Below are 22,474 nucleotides of genomic sequence, written 5' to 3' on the forward strand. Positions count from 1 at the left end.
CAAATCTGGGATGATTTGAGCACCAAACTACTTGAGTACACTTATAAACCACTGGGAAGAAAAAGAGAAACTTACAAGTCCATAACAATAAATATATAAGTCAATGAAGTCTATTGCTTACAGTAGAATGCCAGTGGCAACTGGTAACTTCACTTTTTCCTCCTAATATCAACAGCTTATATAATCATAGTACATTTATTAAAGCTAAGGAAGTAACATTGGGACATCACTATTAGGAGCTGCACACTGTATTCAGATTTTCCACTATTGTCCTTTTTATGATCTAGGATCCAGTCTAGGATGTGACAATGCATTTAGTCATCATGTCTCTTTAGTCTCCTCAAATCTGTGACAGTTTCACTGTTTCCATCTTTCATGACCTTGATACTTGAAAAGAGCTAGTCAGCTATTGTATTGAATGCCCCTCAGTTTGGGATTTTCTGAAGTTTTCTCCTTAGACTTGCATCATGGACTTTTTGCAAGAATACCACAGAAGTGAAGTGTACCATATAAAGGGGTACATGATGCCAACATGATTAATCCTGGTGATGTTAACCTTGATCACTTGATAAAGGTAGTGTAGGACAGGTTTCTCCACTACAAAATCAACCATTTTTCTCTTTGCATACCCTGTTCGTTAAAAGTAATTACTAAGTGCAGCTCATACTCCTGGGGGGGGGGGTGGAAATAAGCTCTACTTCCTGGAGAATGGACCTTGTGACTAGAATAACAACATAGTGACAGTGCTTCTTACACTCCCCCACCCTATAGAAGAAAGTGGCCCAGTATTTCCTGGATCCAAAACTAGCAAAAGACAGCCCAAATAGGCTCATTTCTCCCTGGGTGGAATGGAAGTCCTGCTGACAAGACCAGGTGAGCCCAGCAGCACCTGCAGGTGGTATCAATTAGGACCACTGATAACAGTAAATGGAGAAGAGAGGTGCTCTCTTTTCTCACAGGACTGACACTCCCCTCCCCTCACCTAGAGACACTAGGTAGTTGGCTGGTAGCAGCCAGGGCAATTCTGCCAAAGAAATAACCTGTCCCCCTGTCCCACAAAGTGTTCTTTATCCCCACATACCTGAGACTCCCCATCTAAATGCAAGACACCTGGCAGCTAGGCAGCACCAGCAAGGACATGTCCCCTCTCCCCCACCTTAAATTGCCCAGCAGAGGAAGAGATTCTCCTCCCCTACTGACAGATACCAGGTGGCCAGGAGACACTGGGAAGGGTGACCCTGATACATCGGTGGCTCAGCCAGTGAAACTTTTCCTATTTTGGGCCACAGCATCCCCTACCTAGAGACACAAAGAAGCCTGTTTTGGGAAGCTCCATCCACACTCTCCAAAAATACCAGCAGGGAAAAGTGGGAGCAACACTGTTACCAAATAAACCAAACACAGTCATAGCATCACAAGAGTTTTGAAAACTGTCATTGGAACAAACACAGCCCATAGTGCGAGGCCAGGACCTGGGGGTCAAACCTAAAGACAGAGTGACTTTCTGCTAAAATGAAACATTTAAATAAGATTCAGAGTCCCTTAACATCATAGCTAAATGTTCAGGATACAATAGAAAATTACCCATCATGCCTAGAACCAGGAATCACAAATTAGAAAAGATAATCACCTGACACCAATACTGAGATGGGACAGTAAAGCAGCTATCATAAAAATGCTTCAAGCAATTGTAAGTTCTCTAGAAACAAAGGAAAAGGTACAAAATTTCAACCAAAAGAAGGTATACAAAAAGTGCGGTGGAAATGATACAACTAAAAATTAGAAAATATAAAACTCATTGGAGTGGGTCGATGGTATGGTTGATATGACAGAAAATGGAATCAGAGAATTTGAGGACAGGTCAATAGAACTTAGCAAATCTGAAAAACAGAGAGTAAATAGACTGGGATAAAGAAAGAATCTCTGGGACAAGAATAAAAAAGCTAGCATTTATGTTATCAGAGTCTCAGAAAGAGAGAATGGGACTGAAAAACTATTTAAATAAATAATGGCTGAAAATTTCCCATATTTGGCAAAAGACCTAAGTGTGCAGATTCAAGAAGCCAAGTGACTATTAAGTAAATCCTAATATATCCACACTAAGACATCATATTTAAAATTATGAAGACTAAAGCCAAAAAAAGTATTGAAAGCATCCAGAAAGAAATGACTCATTACCCATAGGGGAGAGGGGAACACACCAATTCAGATGACAGCACATACCATATGAAACGTTGGAGCTTACAAGGAGATGGCACAATCTTTTTCTGCAAGTGCTGAAAGAAAAGACTGTCAGCTGATGAATGTGCATCTGGCAAAACTGTTCTTTAGTAATGAAGTGCAATGAACATGTTTTTAGATGAAGGAAAACTAAAAGAATTTGTTGCTAGCAGACCTACCCTTAAACAATGTCTAAAGGAAGTTCTTCAAATGGAAGTAAATGATAAAAAGAAATATTGGAGTATTAGGAAGAAAAAATGAAAACACAAATGTGAGTATATATAATAGATCTTCCTTCTACCCACAAGATTTTAAAATCACATGTGATGACTGAAGCAAAAATTATAATACTCATACTCTAGAAAATGATATTTAAAAATGGAAAAGATAAAGGGACCTAAATGAAAGTAATGTTTTCACACTTAACTACAAGTGGTAATATACCATGAAAAGGCATGTATGTATACTGTCTAATACTCAGAGCAACCAGTAAGAAAACTACAAAGAGATGCACTAAAAAACATTAAGAATGAATCCAAATGGAATCTTAAATAATAATCAAATAACCCACAGAAAAACAAGTAACAGAAAAATGAGAACCAGAGGAAACAAATGTAAAATAAATAATAAAAGGGCTAAACATAAGCCCAGACATATCAGCAAGTAACAGTTCTCATTACACCATTCTAAACAGAGATTGTGAGGGTGGATTAAAAATCATAATGTATGCTGTTTATCAAAGTCAATGACATAGGTAGATTGAAAGCAAAAGGGCGGAAAAAGGCATATCATGCAGTCAATTTTAAAAATCAGTAGGATACTAAAGTAGATTTCAGAGCAAAGAAATTTATTAGAGACAGAGGGACATTACTTAATAATCATGAATCAATCCACCAGGAAGATGTAACGTTCCTACATGTATATGAACCAAATGAGAGAATGCATGAAGCAAAAACTGATAGAGCAGAAAGAGAAATTGAGAAAATTCATTACTATTGACAATTGTTGGTATTCTATCAACTACAGAACTACTGGAACAAAAATCAACAAGGATGGTCTTCCCTGGTGACGGAGTGGTTGAGAGTCCGCCTGCCGATGCAAGGGACACGGGTTCGTGCCCCAGTGCGGGAAGATCCTACACGCCGCAGAGTGGTTGGGCCCGTGAGCCATGGCTGCTGAGCCTGCGCGTCCAGAGCCTGTGCTCCACAATGGGAGAGGCCATAACAGTGAGAGGCCCGTGTACCGCAAAAAAACAAAAAAACTACTGAAATCATACAATGAGTCTTTTGCTATCACAATGGAATAAAACTAGAACTCAGTAACAGAAGGGAAACGAAAATTCACAAATATGTGGAAATTAAACAGCACACTTTTAAACAACCAATGGGTCGAGGAAGAAATTACAAGAGAAACTACAAAATACCTTGAGATCAATGAAAAGAAATACGGGATGCAGCACAGGAAGTGATGAGAGGGAAATTTATAGCTGTAAAGGCTTACATTAAAAAAGAATAAAGATCTCATATCAACAATCTAACTTTTTGCCTTAAAGAAGTAGAAAAACCTTAACCCAAGGCCAGCAGATGGGAAAATAAATATTACACCATATATAAACAAAACAGAAAAACAAATGGAAAGTTGATGAAACCAAGAGTCGGTTATTAGAAAAGATCAACAGGTACCTCAAGATGGTCACACAAGAGACTCCTGAATTTCCCTCCTTCCATGGATGCACTGAATATACACCTACACACAGATCAATTCCCTCTGAAAGATATCAAGAAACTACTTTAGTGACTCCTACACATTGGGAAACAGAAAATACCCACTCAGAAATGTATAGGAAAGGATGAGACACACTCTTACTATAAACCCCACCCAAGAACACTGCCTTATAATCTTTTTGAAACCACCAACTCCAGCCCCTCCCAATTAGTGCAGTGTTTGGACCGTATTTCTAATGCCCCAACCTTTAAGGCTGCCACCTGAGGGACAGCCCCCCAATTTAATCTAGCTCTGAGAGCCAAAAGGGCTTCCCTTCACAAGTCCCATAGTATTATAGCAAAAAAATAAGCAGTTTTTACAAGGTGGTTGAGCACTCCCTCTGGCTATCTCCCCAAGCTCAGAGCAGAGGGAACACACACAAACGCTTATCTCCCAATTTCTTCCTGGAGGGTGTTGGACTACATACTTTCCCAGCTACTGTCTGAGGGTCCAGCTTCTAATCAGCTTGCATTTCAGCTGACTGGAATCCTGCCCAGAGCCCAAAAGAGCCAGTGGGTACTTACTCTGCCCTCTCCCCCAGCTTCCTTCAACAATAAAGCCAAGTCTCCTGCATGGCCCTGGAGGGAGCTTGTCTACACATTTAGAACGCTGACTTTAAAAACTGCCACCTGAGGGATGGACCCCAAAATAACCTACCACTGAAAGTCAATTGGGCTTGTATTCATGAGTCCCACAGTACTACAGCAAACAAAGAAAGAGTTTTTAAATGGATGAGGACTACCCATATCTATACACCCAGAGCCAGCATGGAGGGAGAGGACAAAAAAATGCCCATTTCCCAGTTTCTGCCTGGAAGGAAGCTGTATATTTTCCTAGCTGCTGCCTGTGGTTCTGGCTTCCAGTTAGTCTGCATGTGGAAGCTCACTGGGATCCTTTTGTGAGCCTGGTAAAGCTGGTGGGCATGTCCCCTGCTATCTCCCCCAGCTCCAAGTAAGACCAGTTTTTTATCTTCTCTCCTGGAAGGAGCTTGTCCACACATATAGAACCCTAGTTTTCAGCTGCCACCTAAGGGACTAATTCCCCAAATCACCTAACTCTGGGAGCTGAAAGGGCTCAGCATTCATGAGTCCCTGGGACCACTAAAAACAAAGGCTGTTCTACTTGGACACAGAAGCATTCAGAGCAACTATTTCCCTTGGCTCAGCACAGAGTGAGGAAGCAGAAACATCCAGCTCCTGGATTGTTCTTGATAGGGGCTAGACTACATATGTCATATTCTGACTTTTCCAGCTCCTGCCTGATAATTGGGCTTCCAATTAACCTGCATCAGGGAGTTAAAGCAGCGGGCAACTAGCAGTTGTCCAGGAGCCTAAACAGGCATATGAGCATTAACCACATCTTTGAGGACACTGATGGGTCTTAGAACACCCTCAACTATGGAAGCCACTAATAACAAAGACAATGATTTCAACAACCAGCCCAGGCTGATTAAGGAGGTTCATATCCTACACAAGGCCAATCTGTCAAAACTGGGAAAAGTGGCTGCTTTATACAAAAACCAACAGAGCATCAAGGAAAGTAAAGAAACAGGGATGTTTCAAACAAATAAAAAGATCTATAGGAGCTGACCTTAACGAAGTGGAAATAGGTGAATTACCAAACAGAAAGTTCAAAATAATGGTAATAAAGATGCTTACTGAGGTCAGAAGAATAAAGCCTGAACAAAGTGTGAGTTTCAACAAAGAGACCAAATATTAAAAAGTACCAAACAGAAATCATAGATTTGAAGAATAAATGAACTGAAAAATTCAATACAGGGCTTCGCAAGCAGACTAGACCAAATGGAAAAAAGAATCAGACAAGGCACTGGAAGTCATCCAATCAAAAGAGCAAAAAGAAAGAAGAATAGAAAAAAGTGAAGATCACTTATGGGACACCAGTAGGTGGATCAATATATGTGTTACAGTTCTTCAAGAAAGAGAAGGAAAGAAAGGGCAGAAAGCATATTCAAAGAAATAATGCCTAAAAACATCCATAATGTGGGGAAAGAAAGAGATATGCAGATTGAGGAAGCCCAAAAACCTCCAAAGAAGCTTAATCTAAAGAGATCTACACAGAGACACACTATAATGAAATTATCAGAAGTTAAAGACAGAATCGTAAAAGCAACAAGAGAAAAGCAACTTGTTTATACATGGGAATCCCCATAAGATTAACAGATTTTTCAGCAAAAATGTTGCAGGCCATAAGGGATTGGGAAGATATATTCAAAGTGTGGAAAAAAAAAAACTGCCAAGAATACTCTATCCAGCAAACGTGTCCTTTAGAATTGGAGAGACAGAGTTTTCATAGACAAACAAAAGCTGAAGGAGTTTATACAGAAGTTGTTCAAAGGAGTTGTTCAAAGGAGTTCTTCCATCTGAAATGAAAGCATGTTAATGAATTAGGAACATGAAAACACATGAAAGTATAAAATTCATGGGCCAAAATACAGTTAAGTTCAGAATACTCTAATATTGGTGATGGGTAAAACACTTATAACTTTAGTATAAAAGTTAAGACAAAAATAACTATAACTGCAATAATTTTTTAATGGATTCACAATATAAAAAAGATGTGAATTGTGATTTCAAAGCATAAAATGACATGGTAAAATTGTATGTATGTATTGTTATGTATTCCAAGTTAAGTTATCATCTTAAAATAGTCTATCATAACTCTAAGATGTTGTATGAAAGCCTCATGATAACAAAGAATCAAAAACCTTTAGTAGATACCCAAAAGACAGAGATAAGAATCAAAGCATACCACAACAAAATCATCAATTCACAAAGAAAGACAGCAAGAAAAGAAGAAAGGAATAAAAGCATGACAAAAAAGCCAGGAAACAATTAATATGATAGAATTAGTAAGTCCTTACCTGTCAGTGATTCCTCTATATGCAAATGAATTAAATTCTCCCATTAAAAGACATAGAGTGGTTTTATGAATTAAAAAAAAAGACCCAACTGTCTGCTGATAACAAGAGTCTCATTTCACCTTTAATGACACACTTAGACTGAAAGTAAAGGGATGGAAAAACATATTCTATTCAAATGGAAACCAAAAGAGAGCAGTGGTAGCTATACTTATATAAATTTGAAATCAAATACTGTAACAAGAGACAAAGAAGGTCATTATATAAAGAGTAAATTTATTTATAAAGAAGACATACAATTATAAATTTTTATTCCTCCAACATCAGAGCACCCTAATATATAAAGCAAACAGTAACTGACCTGAAGGCAGGAAGAGGCACCAAATCAGTATTTCGGAACTTCAATACCCCATTTTCAACAATGGATAGATAATCATCCAAAAACAAAATCAATAAGGAAACATTGGACTTAAACCACACATAATACCAGATGGACCAAACAGACATATGCAGAACAGAAGAATACACATTCTTCCCAAGCATACATGGAATACTCTCCATGACAGATCATCTGTTAGGTCATAATATAACTGAAATCACTGTATCGTTTCTGACTACAATGGTATGACACTAAAATCCATTATAGAAGGAAAACCAGAAGTATCACAAATATGTGGAGGTTAAACAACAGGCTCCTGAACAAAAGGGTTGAAGAAGAAATCAAATGGCAATTGACAAGATATTTTGAGACAACTGAAAATGAAACACAACATACTAAAACTTATGAGGTGCAGCAAAAACAGTTCTAAGAGGGAAGTTTATAATGATAAAAGTCTACATTAATAAAAAAGAAAGGTTTCAAATAAACAACCTAACAAAAATAACAACTAAAAAACCTCAAAGAACTAAACAACATACTAAGCCTAATGTTATCTGAAGGAAGGAAATAAAAATTAGGGCAGACATAAATGAAACAGGGACTAGAAATACAAGAGACGATCACTGAAACTAAGAGCTGTTTTTTTAAAGATTAGAAAAAAAAAGATGTGCAAGCCTTTAGCTAGACTAACTAGGCAAAAAAGAGAAGACTCAATATGATCAGAAGTGAAAGGGGATACATTACCACTGATAACACAAAGATAAAGAATCATAAGAAATTACTATGAGCAATTTTATGCCAACAAATTAGATAACCTAGAAGAAATGGATAAATTCCTACAAACAGGGAGGAGTGCACAGCAACGGGTGCGGAGGGCAAAGCGGGGAGATTCCCGCACAGAGGATCGGTGCTGACCGGCACTCACCAGCCCGAGAGGCTTGTCTGCTCACCCGCCGGGGCGGGCGGGGCTGCGAGCTGAGGCTCTGAGGCTCGGGTTTCGGTTTCGGACGGAGGGCAGGGAGAGGACTGGGGTTGGCGGCTTGAACATAGCCTGAAGGGGTTAGTGCACCACAGCTAGCCGGGAGGGAGTCCGGGGAAAAGTCTGCACCTGCCGAAGAGGCAGGAGACTTTTCCTTCCCTCTTTGTTTCCTGGGGCGTGAGGAGAGGGGTTTAAGAACGCTGCTTAAAGGAACTCCAGAGACGGGCGTGAGCCACGGCTAAAAGTGCGAACCCCAGAGACGGGCGCGAGCCGCGGCTGAAAGCGCGGAATCCAGAGACGGGCGCGAGTCGCGGCTGAAAGCGCGGAATCCAGAGACGGGCGCAAGCCGCGACTAAAAGCGCGGACCCCAGAGGCAGGCAGGAGACGTTAAGGCTGCTGCTGCCACCACCAAGGGGCCTGTGTGCGAGCACAGGTCACTCTCCACACCCCTCTTCCGCGGAGCCTGTGCAGTCCACCACTGCCAGGTTCCCGGGATCCAGGGACAACTTCCCCGGGAGAACGCACAGCGCGCCTCAGGCTGGTGCAAAGTCACACCGGCCTTTGCCACCGCAGGTCCGCCCCGCACTCCGTGCCCCTCCCTCCCCGCCAGCCTGAGTGCGCCAGAGCCCCCGAATCAGCGGCTCTTTTAACCCCATCCTGTCTGAGCAATAAACAGATGCCCTCCAGCGACCTACATGCAGTGGCAGGGCCAAATCCAAAGCTGAGCCCTGGGAGCTGTGAGAACAAAGAAGAGAAAGGGAAATCTCTCCCAGCAGCCTCAGAAGCAGCAGATTAAAGCTCCACAATCAACTTGATATACCCTGCATCTGTGGAATACCTGAATAGACAACCAATCATCCCAAATTAAGGAAGTGGACTTTAGGAGCAAGATCTATGATTTTTTCCCTTTTCTCTTTTTGTGAATGTGTATGTGTATGCTTCTGTGTGAGATCTTGTCTGTATAGTCTTGCTTCCACCATTTGTCCTAGGGTTCTATCCGTCCATGTTTTTTTTTTAATTTTTTTTCTTAATAATTAATTTTAATAACGTTACTATACTTTACCTTCGTTCTTTCTTCCTTTCTTTCTTTCCATCCTTCCTTCCCTCCTTTAGACAACGAATCATCCCAAATTGACGAGGTGGTCTCTGACAGCAAGATTTATGATTTTTCCCCATTTACCTCTTTTAGTGAGGGTGTATGTGTATGCTTCTGTGTAAGATTTTGTCTGTATAGCTTTGCTTCCAACATTTGTCCTAAGGTTCCATCCGTCCCTTTTTTTTTTTTTCTAAATAAGAATTTTTTAATTCAATAACTTTATTATACTTTATTTTATTTTTACTGTATCTTCTTTCTTTCTGTCTTTTTTCCTTCTTTCCCTCCTTCCTTCCTTCCTCCCTCCCTCCCTCCTTTCTTTCCTTCTTGCCTTCTTTGCTTCTTTCTTTCGTCCTTCCTTCCTACCCTCCTCTCCTTCTTTCTTTCCTCATACTTCCACTAATTCCCTCTACTTTTTCTCCCTTTTATCCTGAGCCGTGTAGATGAAAAGCTCTTGGTGCTCCATCCAGGAGGCAGGGCTCTGCCTCTGAGGTAGAAGAGCCAACTTCAGGACACTGGTCAACAACAGACCTCCCAGCTCCACATAATATCAAACGGCGAAAATCTCCCAGAGACCTCCATCTAAACACCAGCACCCAGCTTCACTAAACGACCAGCAAGCCACAGTGCTGGAAAACCTATGCCAAACAACTAGCAAAACAGGAACACAACCCCACCCATTAGCAGAGAGGCTGCCTAAAATCATAATAAGGCCACAGACACCCCAAAACACACCACCAGAGGTGAACGTGCCCACTAGAGAGACAAGATCCAGCCTCATCCACCACAACACAGGCACTAGTCCCCTCCACCAGGAAGCCTACACAACCCACTGAACCAACCTTAGCCACTGGAGACAGACATCAAAAACAGGAGGAACTACGAACCTGCAGCCTGCAAAAAGGAGACCCCAAACACAGTAAGATAAGCAAAATGAGAAGACAGAAAAACACACAGAAGATAAAGGAGCAAGATAAAAATGCACCAGACCTAACAAATGAGGAAATAGGCAGTCTACCTGAAAAAGAATTCAGAATAATGATAGTAAGGTTGATCCGAAATCTTGGAGATAGAATGGACAATAGAATGGACAAAATGCAAGAATCAGTTAACAAGGATCTAGAAGAACTAAAGATGAAACAAACAACGATGAACAACACAATAAATGAAATTAAAAGTACTCTAGATGGGATCAATAGCAGAATAACTGAGGCAGAAGAACGGATAAGTGACCTGGAAGATAAAATAGTGGAAATAACTACTGCAGAGCAGAATAAAGAAAAATGAATGAAAAGAACTGAGGACAGCCTCAGAGACCTCTGGGACAACATTAAACGCACCAACATTCGAATTATAGGGGTTCCAGAAGAAGAAGAGAAAAAGAAAGGGACTGAGAAAATATTTCAAGAGATTATAGTTGAAAACGTCCCTAATATGGGAAAGGAAATAGTTAATCAAGTCCAGGAAGCACAGAGAGTCCCATACAGGATAAATACAAGGAGAAATACACCAAGACACATATTAATCAAACTGTCAAAAACTGAATACAAAGAAAGCATATTAAAAGCAGCAAGGGAATAACAACAAATAACACATAAGGGAATCCCCATAAGGTTAACAGCTGATCTCTCAGCAGAAACCCTACAAGCCAGAAGGGAATGGCAGGACATACTGAAAGTGATGAAGGAGAAAAACCTGCAGCCAAGACTACTCTACCCAGCAAGGATCTCATTCAGATTTGATGGAGAAATTAAAACCTTTACAGACAAGCAAAAGCTGAGAGAGTTCAGCACCACCAAACCAACTTTGCAACAAATGCTAAAGGATCTTCTCTAGGCAAGAAACAAAAGAGAACAAAAAGACCTATAATAACGAACCCATAACAATTTAGAAAATGGGAATAGGAACATACATATCGATAATTACCTTAAATGTAAATGGACTAAATGCTCCCACCAAAAGACACAGATTAGCTGAATGGATACAAAAACAAGACCCTTATATATGCTGTCTACAAGAGACCCACTTCAGACCTAGAGACACATACAGACTGAAAGTAAGGGGATGGAAAAAGATATTCCATGCAAATGGAAACCAAAAGAAAGCTGCAGTAGCAATTCTCATATCAGACAAAATAGACTTTAAAATAAGGACTATTAAAAGAGACAAAGAAGGACACTACATAATGATCAAGGGATCGATCCAAGAAGAAGATATAACAATTGTAAATATTTATGCACCCAACATAGGAGCACCTCAATACATAAGGCAAATACTAACAGCCATAAAAGGGGAAATCGACAGTAACACATTCATAGTAGGGGACTTAAACACCCCACTTTCACCCATGGACAGGTCATCCAAAATGAAAATAAATAAGGAAACACAAGCTTTAAATGATACATTAAACAAGATGGACTTAATTGATATTTATCGGACACTCCATCCAAAAACAACAGAATACACATTTTTCCTAAGTGCTCATGGAACATTCTCCAGGATAGATCATATCTTAGGTCACAAATCAAGCCTTGGTAAATTTAAGAAAATTGAAATTGTATCAAGTATCTTTTCTGACCACAACACCATGACACTAGATATCAATTACAGGAAGAGATCTGTAAAAAATACAAACACATGGAGGCTAAACAATACACTACTTAATAATGAAGTGATCACTGAAGAAATCAAAGAGGAAATCAAAAAATACCTAGAAACAAATGACAATGGAGACACAACCACCCAAAACCTGTGGGATGCAGCAAAAGCAGTTCTAAGGGGGAAGTTTATAGCAATACAAGCCCACCTTAAGAAGCAGGAAACATCTCAAATAAACAACCTAACCTTGCACCTCAAGCAATTAGGGAAAGAAGAACAAAAAAACCCCAAAGCTAGCAGAAGGAAAGAAATCATAAAGATCAGATCAGAAATAAATGAAAAAGAAATGAAGGAAACAATAGCAAAGATCAATAAAACTAAAAGCTGGTTCTTTGAGAAGATAAACAAAATAGATAAACCACTAGCCAGACTCATCAAGAAAAAAAGGGAGGGCTTCCCTGGTGGCGCAGTGGTTGAAGGTCCGCCTGCAGATGCAGGGGACGCGGGTTCGTGCCCCGGTCCGGGAAGGTCCCACATGCCGCGGAGTGGCTGGGCCCGTGAGCCATTGCTGCTGAGCCTGCGCGTCTGGAGCCTGTGCTCCGCGGCGGGAGAGGCCACAGCAGTGAGAGGCCCGCGTACCGCAAAAAAAAAAAAAAAGAAAAAGAAAAAGAAAAAAAGGGAGAAGACTCAAATCAACAGAATTAGAAATGAAAAAGGAGAGGTAACAACTGACACTGCAGAAATAAAAGAGATCATGAGTGATTACTAGAAGCAACTCTATGCCAATAAAATGGACAATCTGGAAGAAATGGACAGATTCTTAGAAATGCACAACCTGCCAAGACTGAATCAGGAAGAAATAGAAAATATGAACAGACCAATCACAAGCACTGAAATTGAAACTGTGATTAAAAATCTTCCAACAAAGAAAAGCCCAGGACCAGATGGCTTCACAGGCGAATTCTATCAAACATTTAGAGAAGAGCTAACACCTATCCTTCTCAAACTCTTCCAAAATATAGCAGAGGGAGGAACACTCCCAAACTCCTTCTATGAGGCCAACATCACCTTGATACCAAAACCAGACAAGGATGTCACAAAGAAAGAAAACTACAGGCCAATATCACTGATGAACATAGATGCAAAAATCCTCAACAAAATACTAGCAAACAGAATCCAACAGCACATTAAAAGCATCATACACCATGATCAAGTGGGGTTTATTCCAGGAATGCAAAGATTCTTCAATATATGCAAATCTATGAATGTGATAAACCATATTAACATATTGAAGGAGAAAAACCATATGATCATCTCAATAGATGCAGAGAAAGCTTTTGACAAAATTCAACACCCATTTATGATAATAACCCTGCAGAAAGTAGGCATAGAGGGAACTTTCCTCAACATAATAAAGGCCATATATGACAAGCCCACAGCAAACATCATCCTCAATGGTGAAAAACTGAAAGCACTTCCACTAAGATCAGGAACAAGACAAGGTTGCCCACTCTCACCACTCTTATTCAACATAGTTTTGGAAGTTATAGCCACAGCAATCAGAGAAGAAAAAGAATAAAAGGAATCCAAATCGGAAAAGAAGAAGTAAAGCTGTCACTCTTTGCAGATGACATGATCCTATACATAGAGAACCCTAAAGATGCTACCAGAAACCTACTAGAGCTAATCGATGAATTTGGTAAAGTGGCAGGATACAAAATTAATGCACAGAAATCTCTGGCATTCCTATATACTAATGATGAAAAATCTGAAAGTGAAATCAAGAAAACACTCCCATTTACCATTGCAACAAAAAGAATAAAATATCTAGGAATAAACCTACCTAAGGAGACAAAAGACCTGTATACAGAAAATTATAAGACACTGATGAAAGAAATTAAAGATGATACAAATAGACGGAGAGATATACCATGTTCTTGGATTGGAAGAATCAACATTGTGAAAATGGCTCTACTACCCAAATCAATCTATACATTCAATGCAATCCCTATCAAACTACCACTGGCATTTTTCACAGAACTAGAACAAAAAATTTTGCAATTTGTATGGAAACACAAAAGACCCCGAATAGCCAAAGCAATCTTGAGAACGAAAGAAGGAACTGGAGGAATCAGGCTCCCTGACTTCAGACTATACTACAAAGCTACAGTTATTAAGAAAGTATGGTACTGGCACAAAAACAGAAAAATAGATCAATGGAACAGGATAGAAAGCCCAGAGATAAACCCATGCACATATGGACGCCTTATCTTTGATAAAGGTGGTAGGAATGTACAGTGGAGAAAGGACAGCCTCTTCAATAAGCGGTGCTGGGAAAACTGGACAGATACATGTAAAAGTATGAGATTAGAACACTCCCTAACACCATACACAAAAATAAGCTCAAAATGGATTAAAGACCTAAATGTAAGGCCAGAAACTATCAAACTCTTAGAGGAAAACATAGGCAGAACACTCTATGACATAAATCACAACAAGATCCTTTCTGACCCACCTCCTAGAGTAATGGAAATAAAAACAAAAATAAACAAATGGGACCTAATGAAACTTCAAAGCTTTTGCACAGCAAAGGAAACCATAAACAAGACCAAAAGACAACCCTCAGAATGGGAGAAAATATTTGCAAATGAAGCAACCGACAAAGGATTAATCTCCAAAATTTACAAGCAGCTCATGCAGCTCAATAACAAGAAAACAAACAACCCAATCCAAAAATGGGTAGAAGACCTAAATAGACATTTCTGCAAAGAAGATATACAGACCGCCAACAAACACATGAAAGAATTCTCAACATCATTAATCATTAGAGAATTGCAAATCAAAACTACAATGAGATATTATCTCACACCAGTCAGAATGGCCATCATCAAAAAATCTAGAAACAATAAATGCTGGAGAGGGTGTGGAGAAAAAGGAACACTCTTGCACTGCTGGTGGGAATGTGAATTGGTTCAGCCACTATGGAGAACAGTATGGAGGTTCCTTAAAAAACTACAAATAGAACTACCATTTGACCGAGCAATTCCACTACTGGGCATATACCCTGAGAAAACCAAAATTCAAAAAGAGTCATGTACCAAAATGTTCATTGCAGCTCTATTTACAATAGCCCGGAGATGGAAACAACCTAAGTGCCCATCATCGGATGAATGGATAAAGAAGATGTGGCACATATATACAATGGGATATTACTCAGCCATAAAAAGAAACGAAATTGAGCTATTTGTAATGAGGTGGATAGACCTAGAGTCTGTCATACAGAGTGAAGTAAGTCAGAAAGAAAAAGACAAATACCATATGCTAACACATATATATGGAATTTAAGAAAAAAAATGTCATGAAGAACCTAGGTGTAAAGCAGGAATAAAGACGCAGACCTCCTAGAGAACGGACTTGAGGTTATGGGGAGGGGGAAGGGTGAGCTGTGACAGGGCGAGAGAGAGTCATGGGCATATACACACTAACAAACGTAGTAAGGTAGATAGCTAGTGGGAAGCAGCCGCATGGCACAGGGATATTGGCTCGGTGCTTTGTGACAGCCTGGTGGGGTGGGATAGGGAGGGTCGGAGGGAGGGAGACGCAAGAGGGAAGACATATGGGAACATATGTTTATGTATGACTGATTCACTTTGTTATAAAGCAGAAACTAACACACCATTGTAAAGCAATTATACCCCAATAAAGATGTTAAAAAAATGCAGATTATGATTCACAAGGTCGGGAGGGGGCTTGGGACTCTGCATTTCTAGCAAGCTCAGCGATGATGCTGATGCTGTGGTTCGAGGGACCACCCTGTGCAGAGCGGGATGTAAAAAAAAAAAAAAAAAATTCCTACAAACATACAACCTACCAAGACTGAATCATAAATAAAAAATATGAACAAATTACTAGTAAGGAGATTGAATCAGTAAATAAAAAACCTCTCAACCAAAAATAGTTCCAAGACCAGATGGCTTCACTGGTAAATTCTACCAACACTTTAAAGAAATTAACCATTCTATCTCAAACTCTTCCAAGGAACTGAACAGGAGGGAAAACTTCCAAACTCATTTTACAAGGCCAGTATTACCCTGTTACCAAAGCCAGGCAAGCACACTACAAGAAAAGAAAATTAACGCTCAACATCCTTGATGAACACAGATGCCAAAATCCTCAACAAAATATTAGCAAAGAAACTTCAACAGCACTTCGAAAGAATCATACACCATGAGGAAGCAGGTTTATTCCTGGGATGCAAAGATAGTTCATCACATGAAAATCAATAAATGTGATATAGCACATTAATAAAATGAGGGATAAAATCATATGATCATCTCAATGGATGCAGAAAAAGCTTTTGATAAAATTCAACATTATTTCATGATAAAAACTCAGCAAATTATGTATAGCTGTCATGTAATTTATTATAATAAGGGCCATATATGGCAAGACTACAGCTAACAACAAACACAACACTGAGAAGCTGAAACAAGGAACAGGATCCTCTAAGATCAGGAAAAAGAAAGGATGCAACTCTCACCACTTTCATTCAACATATGACTTTAAGTCCTAGCCAGGGCAATTAGGCAAAAAAAATGAATAAAAGGCATCCAAATTGTAAAGTTATAAGTAAAATAATTCTGTTTGCAGATGACATGATATTATATGTGGAAAACCCTAAAGACACCGCAAAAAGAAAAAACAAACCTGTTAGAACTAATAACTGAATTCTGTAAAGTTTCAGGATCAATATACAAAAATCAGCTGCATTTGTATAACAACGAATATTAACTAACAATGAGTTATCAGAAAGAAAAATTAAGAAAATAATCTCACAATAGCATCAAAAAGAGTAAAATACTTAGGAATAAATTTATCTAATGGGATGAAAGATCTATACACTGAAAACGATAAAACACTGATGTAAGAAATTGAAGAACACACAAACAAATGGAAAGATATTCTGTGTTCATGGATTGGAAGGATTAATATTGTGAAAATGCCCAAACAATCCAAAATGATCTACAGATTCAATGCAATCTCTATCAAAATTCCAATGCATTTTCTAGAGTACTGGAAAAAAAAAATCCTAAAACTCATATGAAAGCACAGAAGACTCCAAATAGCCAAAGCAATCTTGAGAAAGAAGAACAAAATGAGATATCACACTTCCTGATTTCAAACTGAAATACAAAGCTATAGTAATCAATTAAGTACTGTATTGGCATAAAACAGAGATCAACAAAAAAGAATAGAGAACTTAAAAATAAACCCATGCATATATAGTCAATTCATTTTCAGCAAGAAAGTCAAGAATAAACACTGGGAAAAGGAGAGTCTCTTCAATAAATGGTTTTTGGGGAAACTGCATAGCCTCATGCAAAAGCCACATTATGCCAGACATAAAAACAAACTCAAAATTAATTAAAGACATGAACATAGGACCTGAATCCTTAAAATTCTTAATAGAAAATATAGGGGGTAAGCTCCTTGACATTAATCTCATCAATGTTCTTTTGGATTTGATACCGAAAGCAAAGGCAACAAAAGCAAAAATGTACAAGTGGGACTACATCACACTAAAAACGTTCTGAACAGAAAAGGTAACCATTAACAACAACAAAAAAGCAACCCATGGAATGTGAGAAAGTATCTGCAAATCACGTATCTAAAAAGAAGTTAATATCCAAAGTATACAAGGAGCTCATAAAACTCAGTAGCGAAAACACCAGATAACCCAATTTAAAAATTGGTAAAGGACCTAAAAAGACATTTTTCCAAAGATGACAAACATTTGGGCAACAGGTATATGAAAAGGTGATTGACATCACCAATCATCAGGGAAATGCAAATCAAAACCACAATGAGATATCACCTCACAGCTGCTAGTATGTGTATTATGAAAAAGACAAGAGATAAATGCTGGTGAGGATGTGGAGAAAAGGAAATCTGTGTGCACTGTTGTTGGGAATGTAAATTGGTACAACCAGTACTGAAAACAGTATGGAGATTCCTCAAGAAAATAAAATTAGAATACCATGTGATCCAGCAATTCCACTTCTGGTCATATAGCAAAAAGAAACAATATTTTGTAGGAATTCCCTGGCTGTCCAGTGGTTAGGACTTCATGCTCTCACTGCTAAGGGGAGGGCTCGGGTTCAATCCGTGGTTGGGGAACTAAGATCCTACAAGCCATGTGGTACGGGAAAAAAACAAAAACAAAAACAACTCTGAAATGTTATTCACACTAATTGTATGGAAAGAACCTGCCTGTCTCTCATAGATGAATGGATAAACAAATTCTGATACACACACACACACACACACACACACACACACACAAATATATACACATAACATACACAGTGGGATATTATTCAGCCTTAAAGTAAATCTTGACACTTGCAAGAACATGAATGAGCCTGGAGAACATTATGCTAAGTGAAATAAGCCTGATGGAGAACAGACAAATACTGCATAGTATCACTTATGTGTGGAATCTAAAAAAAAAAGGTGGAATCATAGAAACAGATAGTAGAAATTGTTGCCTGCAGTTGGGCATGGGGGGAAATGGGAACACATTGGTAAATGGTTACAAATTTTCAGTTATAAGATGAGGGATAAAATGAAGGAATAAGGTCTGAGGAGCTAATGTATAACATGGTGACTAACTGATGATGCTGTATTCTGTAACTGAAAATTTCTGAGCGAGTAGAATTTGTGTCCTCACACACAAAAAGTAAATATATGACAGATGATGGGTATGTTAATTAACTTGATTGTGAGAATCCTTTTACAATATATATGTATATCAAATAATCACGTTATATGTTTTAGATATATTACAGTTTTGTCAGTTATGCCTCAAAATAGCTGTAAAAAGAGGAAAACGATCAACAAAATTGACAAAACTAGTTAGATTGACTATTAAAAAAAGAGATAAGAGCAAAATATGTAAAATCAGAAGTGAAGAAAGGGGCATTACTACCAATTTTATAGAGGTAAAAAGGCTTAAAATAGAGTACTATTAACAGTTGTATACCAACTAATTTGATAACTTAGATGAAATGAACACATTCCTAGAAACACACATCCTACCAAGAAATACAAAATCTGAACAGATTTAGAAGTTAAGATGTTGAATCAGTTATCAAAAATCTCCCAACAGCTGAACGCCCAGCACCAGGTATCTTCATGGTGAATTCTACCAACTATTTAAAGAAGAATTAACACCAATCCTTCTCAAGTTTTTCCAAACAATGTAAGAGGAGAGAATGTACCCTCACTCATTCTATGAGGTTAACATTACATCAATTACAAAGCCAAAGACACTACAAGAAACGTACACTACAGACCAATATCCCTTATGAATACTGATGCAAAAATCCTTTAAAAAATAATAAGAGACAAAACAGCCCATTAAAAGGATTATACATCATGACCAAATGGGATTTATTCTTGCAATGTAAGGTTGGTTCAACATATGAAAATCAATCAATGTAGTATAGCATGTAAACAGATTGAAGGGACTAAACTCCATGTGATCATATTAATTGATGCAGAAAAAACATTTGACAAAATTCAATGCCATTTTATGATTAAAAAAAAAACTCAACAAACCAGGAATAAAAGTTGATGACTTCAACATAATAAAGGTCACAGATGGAAAACCCACAGCTATTACATTCAGTGGGGAAATCTTTCTCCCTAAGATCAGGAACAAAGGAAGGATGCCTGTTTTCACCACTTCTATTCAGCACAGTACTGGAATTCCTAGCCAAATAAATAAGGCAAGATAAAAAATAAAAGGCATCTAAATTGGAAAAGAAAAAATAAAACTATATTTGTTCACAGACGACACACATGCACCAAAAAAATCCTGTTAGAATTAATAAATGAATTTAGAAAAGTTGCCAGATACAAAATCAACACTCAAAAATCAGTTGTGTCTCTATACACTAACAACGAAAAGTTTGAAAAGTAAAAAAAATAATACCATTTGAAGTATCATGAAATATAGTAAAATACTAGGAATAAGTTAACCAGGGGGACAAAAGACATGTACATTGAAACTAGAAAACGTTGCTGAAAGAAATTAATGAAGACACCAATAAATGTAGAGGCATCTTGTGTTCACAGACTGAAAGACTTAATGTTGTTAATATGTCAATACAACTTAAAGTGATGTACAGATTAAATGCAGTCTCTTTAAACATCAGAGTGGGGTTTTTTAAGACATAGAAAAATTATTCCTAAAGTTCATATGGAATTTAAAAGGCCTGAATGGTCAAAATAATGTGTAAAAAGAACAAAATTTGAAGTTTCAAATTTTTTGATTTCAAAACTTACTACAAAATCACAGTAATCAAAATAGTACCGGCATAAACACACATATAGGAAGGAGAATAGGCCAGTGGAATAAAATAGAAACCCAGAAGTAAACCCGTATATACATCACCAAATGATTTTCAACAAGAGTGCCAAGACCACTCAATGGGGAAAGAATAGCGATTTCAATAAATGGTACTGGAAAAACAATATCCACATTCAAAAGAATGAAGGTAGACTCTTACCTTACACCACATACAGAAATTAACTCAGTGAATCAAAGACCTAAATGTGAGGCCTCAAACTATAAAACTCTTAGAAGAAAGTGTTGGGAAGAAAACCATGACATGAAATTTGGTAAAGAGTTCTTGAATATGGCACCAAAAGTGGAAGTAATAAAAGAAATAGATAAACTTGCCTATTCAAAAATTTAAAATACTTCTTTCATCAAAGGATAAAACCAACCTGCTGAATGGGAGAAAATATTTGTAAATCCTATAGCTGATAAGGTTAATATACAGTATATATAAATAATGGCTTCATCTCAACAATATTTTAAAAAAGTATATTTAAAACTCTGGCTAAGGAGTTCAACAAATGTTTCTCTAAAGAAGGTATATTAAATGGTGAATAAGCACAGGGAAAGATTCTAACATTAGTAATTATTAGGAAAATGTAACTCAAAACCACAAACAAAAACCACCTCACACCCACTGGCTACTATTAAAAATCAAACAAACAAATAAAAACAGAAAATACCAAGCATTGGCAAAAACACTTGTACACTGCTAGTGGGTATGTAAAATGGTGCACACAGAAACAAAAACAGTATGGTGGTTCCTCACAACATTAAAAATAGAATTACCATATGATCCCATAATTCGAGTTCCTATTAAATACCCAAAAAGAATTGAAATTATGAACTCGAAGAGTTATGTGTTAACCCATGTTCATAGCAGAATTATTCACTATAGGCAAAAGGTAAAAAAACTCAAGGGTCCATTGAGGGATGAATGGATATACAAAATGTATATACAAACAATAAATTAATATTCAGTCTTAAAAAGGAAGGGAATTCTGACACATGCTACAACATGGATCAACCTTCAGGCATTATGCTACATAAAATAAGCCAGTCACAAAAGGACAAATACTGTATAATTACACTTATATGAGGTACATAGAGTAATCAAATTCACAGAGACAGAAAGTACAATGGTGGTTTCCGGGGGTGAGGGGGCAAGGGAAATGGAGAGTTGTTTCATGAGTACAGACTATGATCATTTTGCAAGATGAAAAGCTCTGTGGATGGATGATGGTAATGATAGCACAGCAGTGTAAATATATTTCATGCCTCTGGCCTGCACTCTTAAATTGTTAAGATAATAAATTTTGTGTTATGTATACTTTATGAGAATTTTTTTAAATAAAGGAAAATTAAGACATTCATATAAAGAAACACTGAAGAAATTCATTACTAGTAGATCTGCTCAATAAGAACTGTTAAAGGAATCCTTCAGGCTGAAATGAAATGTAACTTGAAACCATATGAAGAATTAAAGAACAATGGTAAAGGTAACTACACTAAGTTTAAAAGGCCAACACATTTGTATTTAGGGTTTGTAACGCCTCTTTTCAAAATGTGATTTAAAAGACAAATATATAAAATAGTTATTATAAGGCTATTAAAGGGCACACAATACATAAGGATGTAATTTGTGACAAGTGCAGTGTAAATGAGGATGTGGGATGTAAATAAGCAGAATTTTTGTTATTATTAAATGAAAATGTTATTAATTTAAATTTGTTTTTTCAAAAATTTAAGATGCTTCCTTTAACGCCTAGTATAAGCACTAAGAAAAATACCTCAAAAATATACAGAAAAGAAATAAGAAGAGAATCAAAATGGTAAACCAGGAAAAACATCAATCACAAAAGAATGTAAGAATGAAGAAAATGAAGAACAAAAAGGATATAAGATATCTAGAAAATAAATAGAGTAGAAGTAAGTTCAAAGGGCTCAATATAGGATCAACACAAAGAAGACTACACCCAATCACGTTATAATCAACTTCTTAAATGTGAAGTACAAGGAGAGAATATTGAAAGGAACAAGAGAAAAGTGACTTGGCACCTATGAGGGAACTCCCAGAAAACAATTTGTGAATATCTCAGCAGAAACCTTACAGGCCAGGAGAGAGTTGGATGATATAATCAAAGTACTGAAAAAAAAAA

The 22,474-nt window shown here is 37.7% G+C and overlaps 1 long non-coding RNA gene across 1 annotated transcript; it reads right to left on the reverse strand.

Annotated features, from left to right (window-relative positions):
• Positions 1 to 3,461: 3,461 nt before the first annotated feature.
• Positions 3,462 to 8,062, reverse strand: LOC113615676 (uncharacterized). Its single transcript, XR_003431079.1, has 3 exons — positions 7,599 to 8,062; positions 6,999 to 7,003; positions 3,462 to 3,632 (listed from the first exon to the last, which is right to left on the reverse strand). It is a non-coding gene; the product is annotated as an uncharacterized LOC113615676 (long non-coding RNA).
• Between the last annotated feature and the right edge of the window lie 14,412 nt (positions 8,063 to 22,474).

This window comes from Aethalodelphis obliquidens, unplaced genomic scaffold (genome assembly GCF_003676395.1).
Source record: "Aethalodelphis obliquidens isolate GAN/ISIS:26980383/991018 unplaced genomic scaffold, ASM367639v1 scaffold122, whole genome shotgun sequence".
Lineage (NCBI taxonomy): Eukaryota > Metazoa > Chordata > Mammalia > Artiodactyla > Delphinidae > Aethalodelphis > Aethalodelphis obliquidens.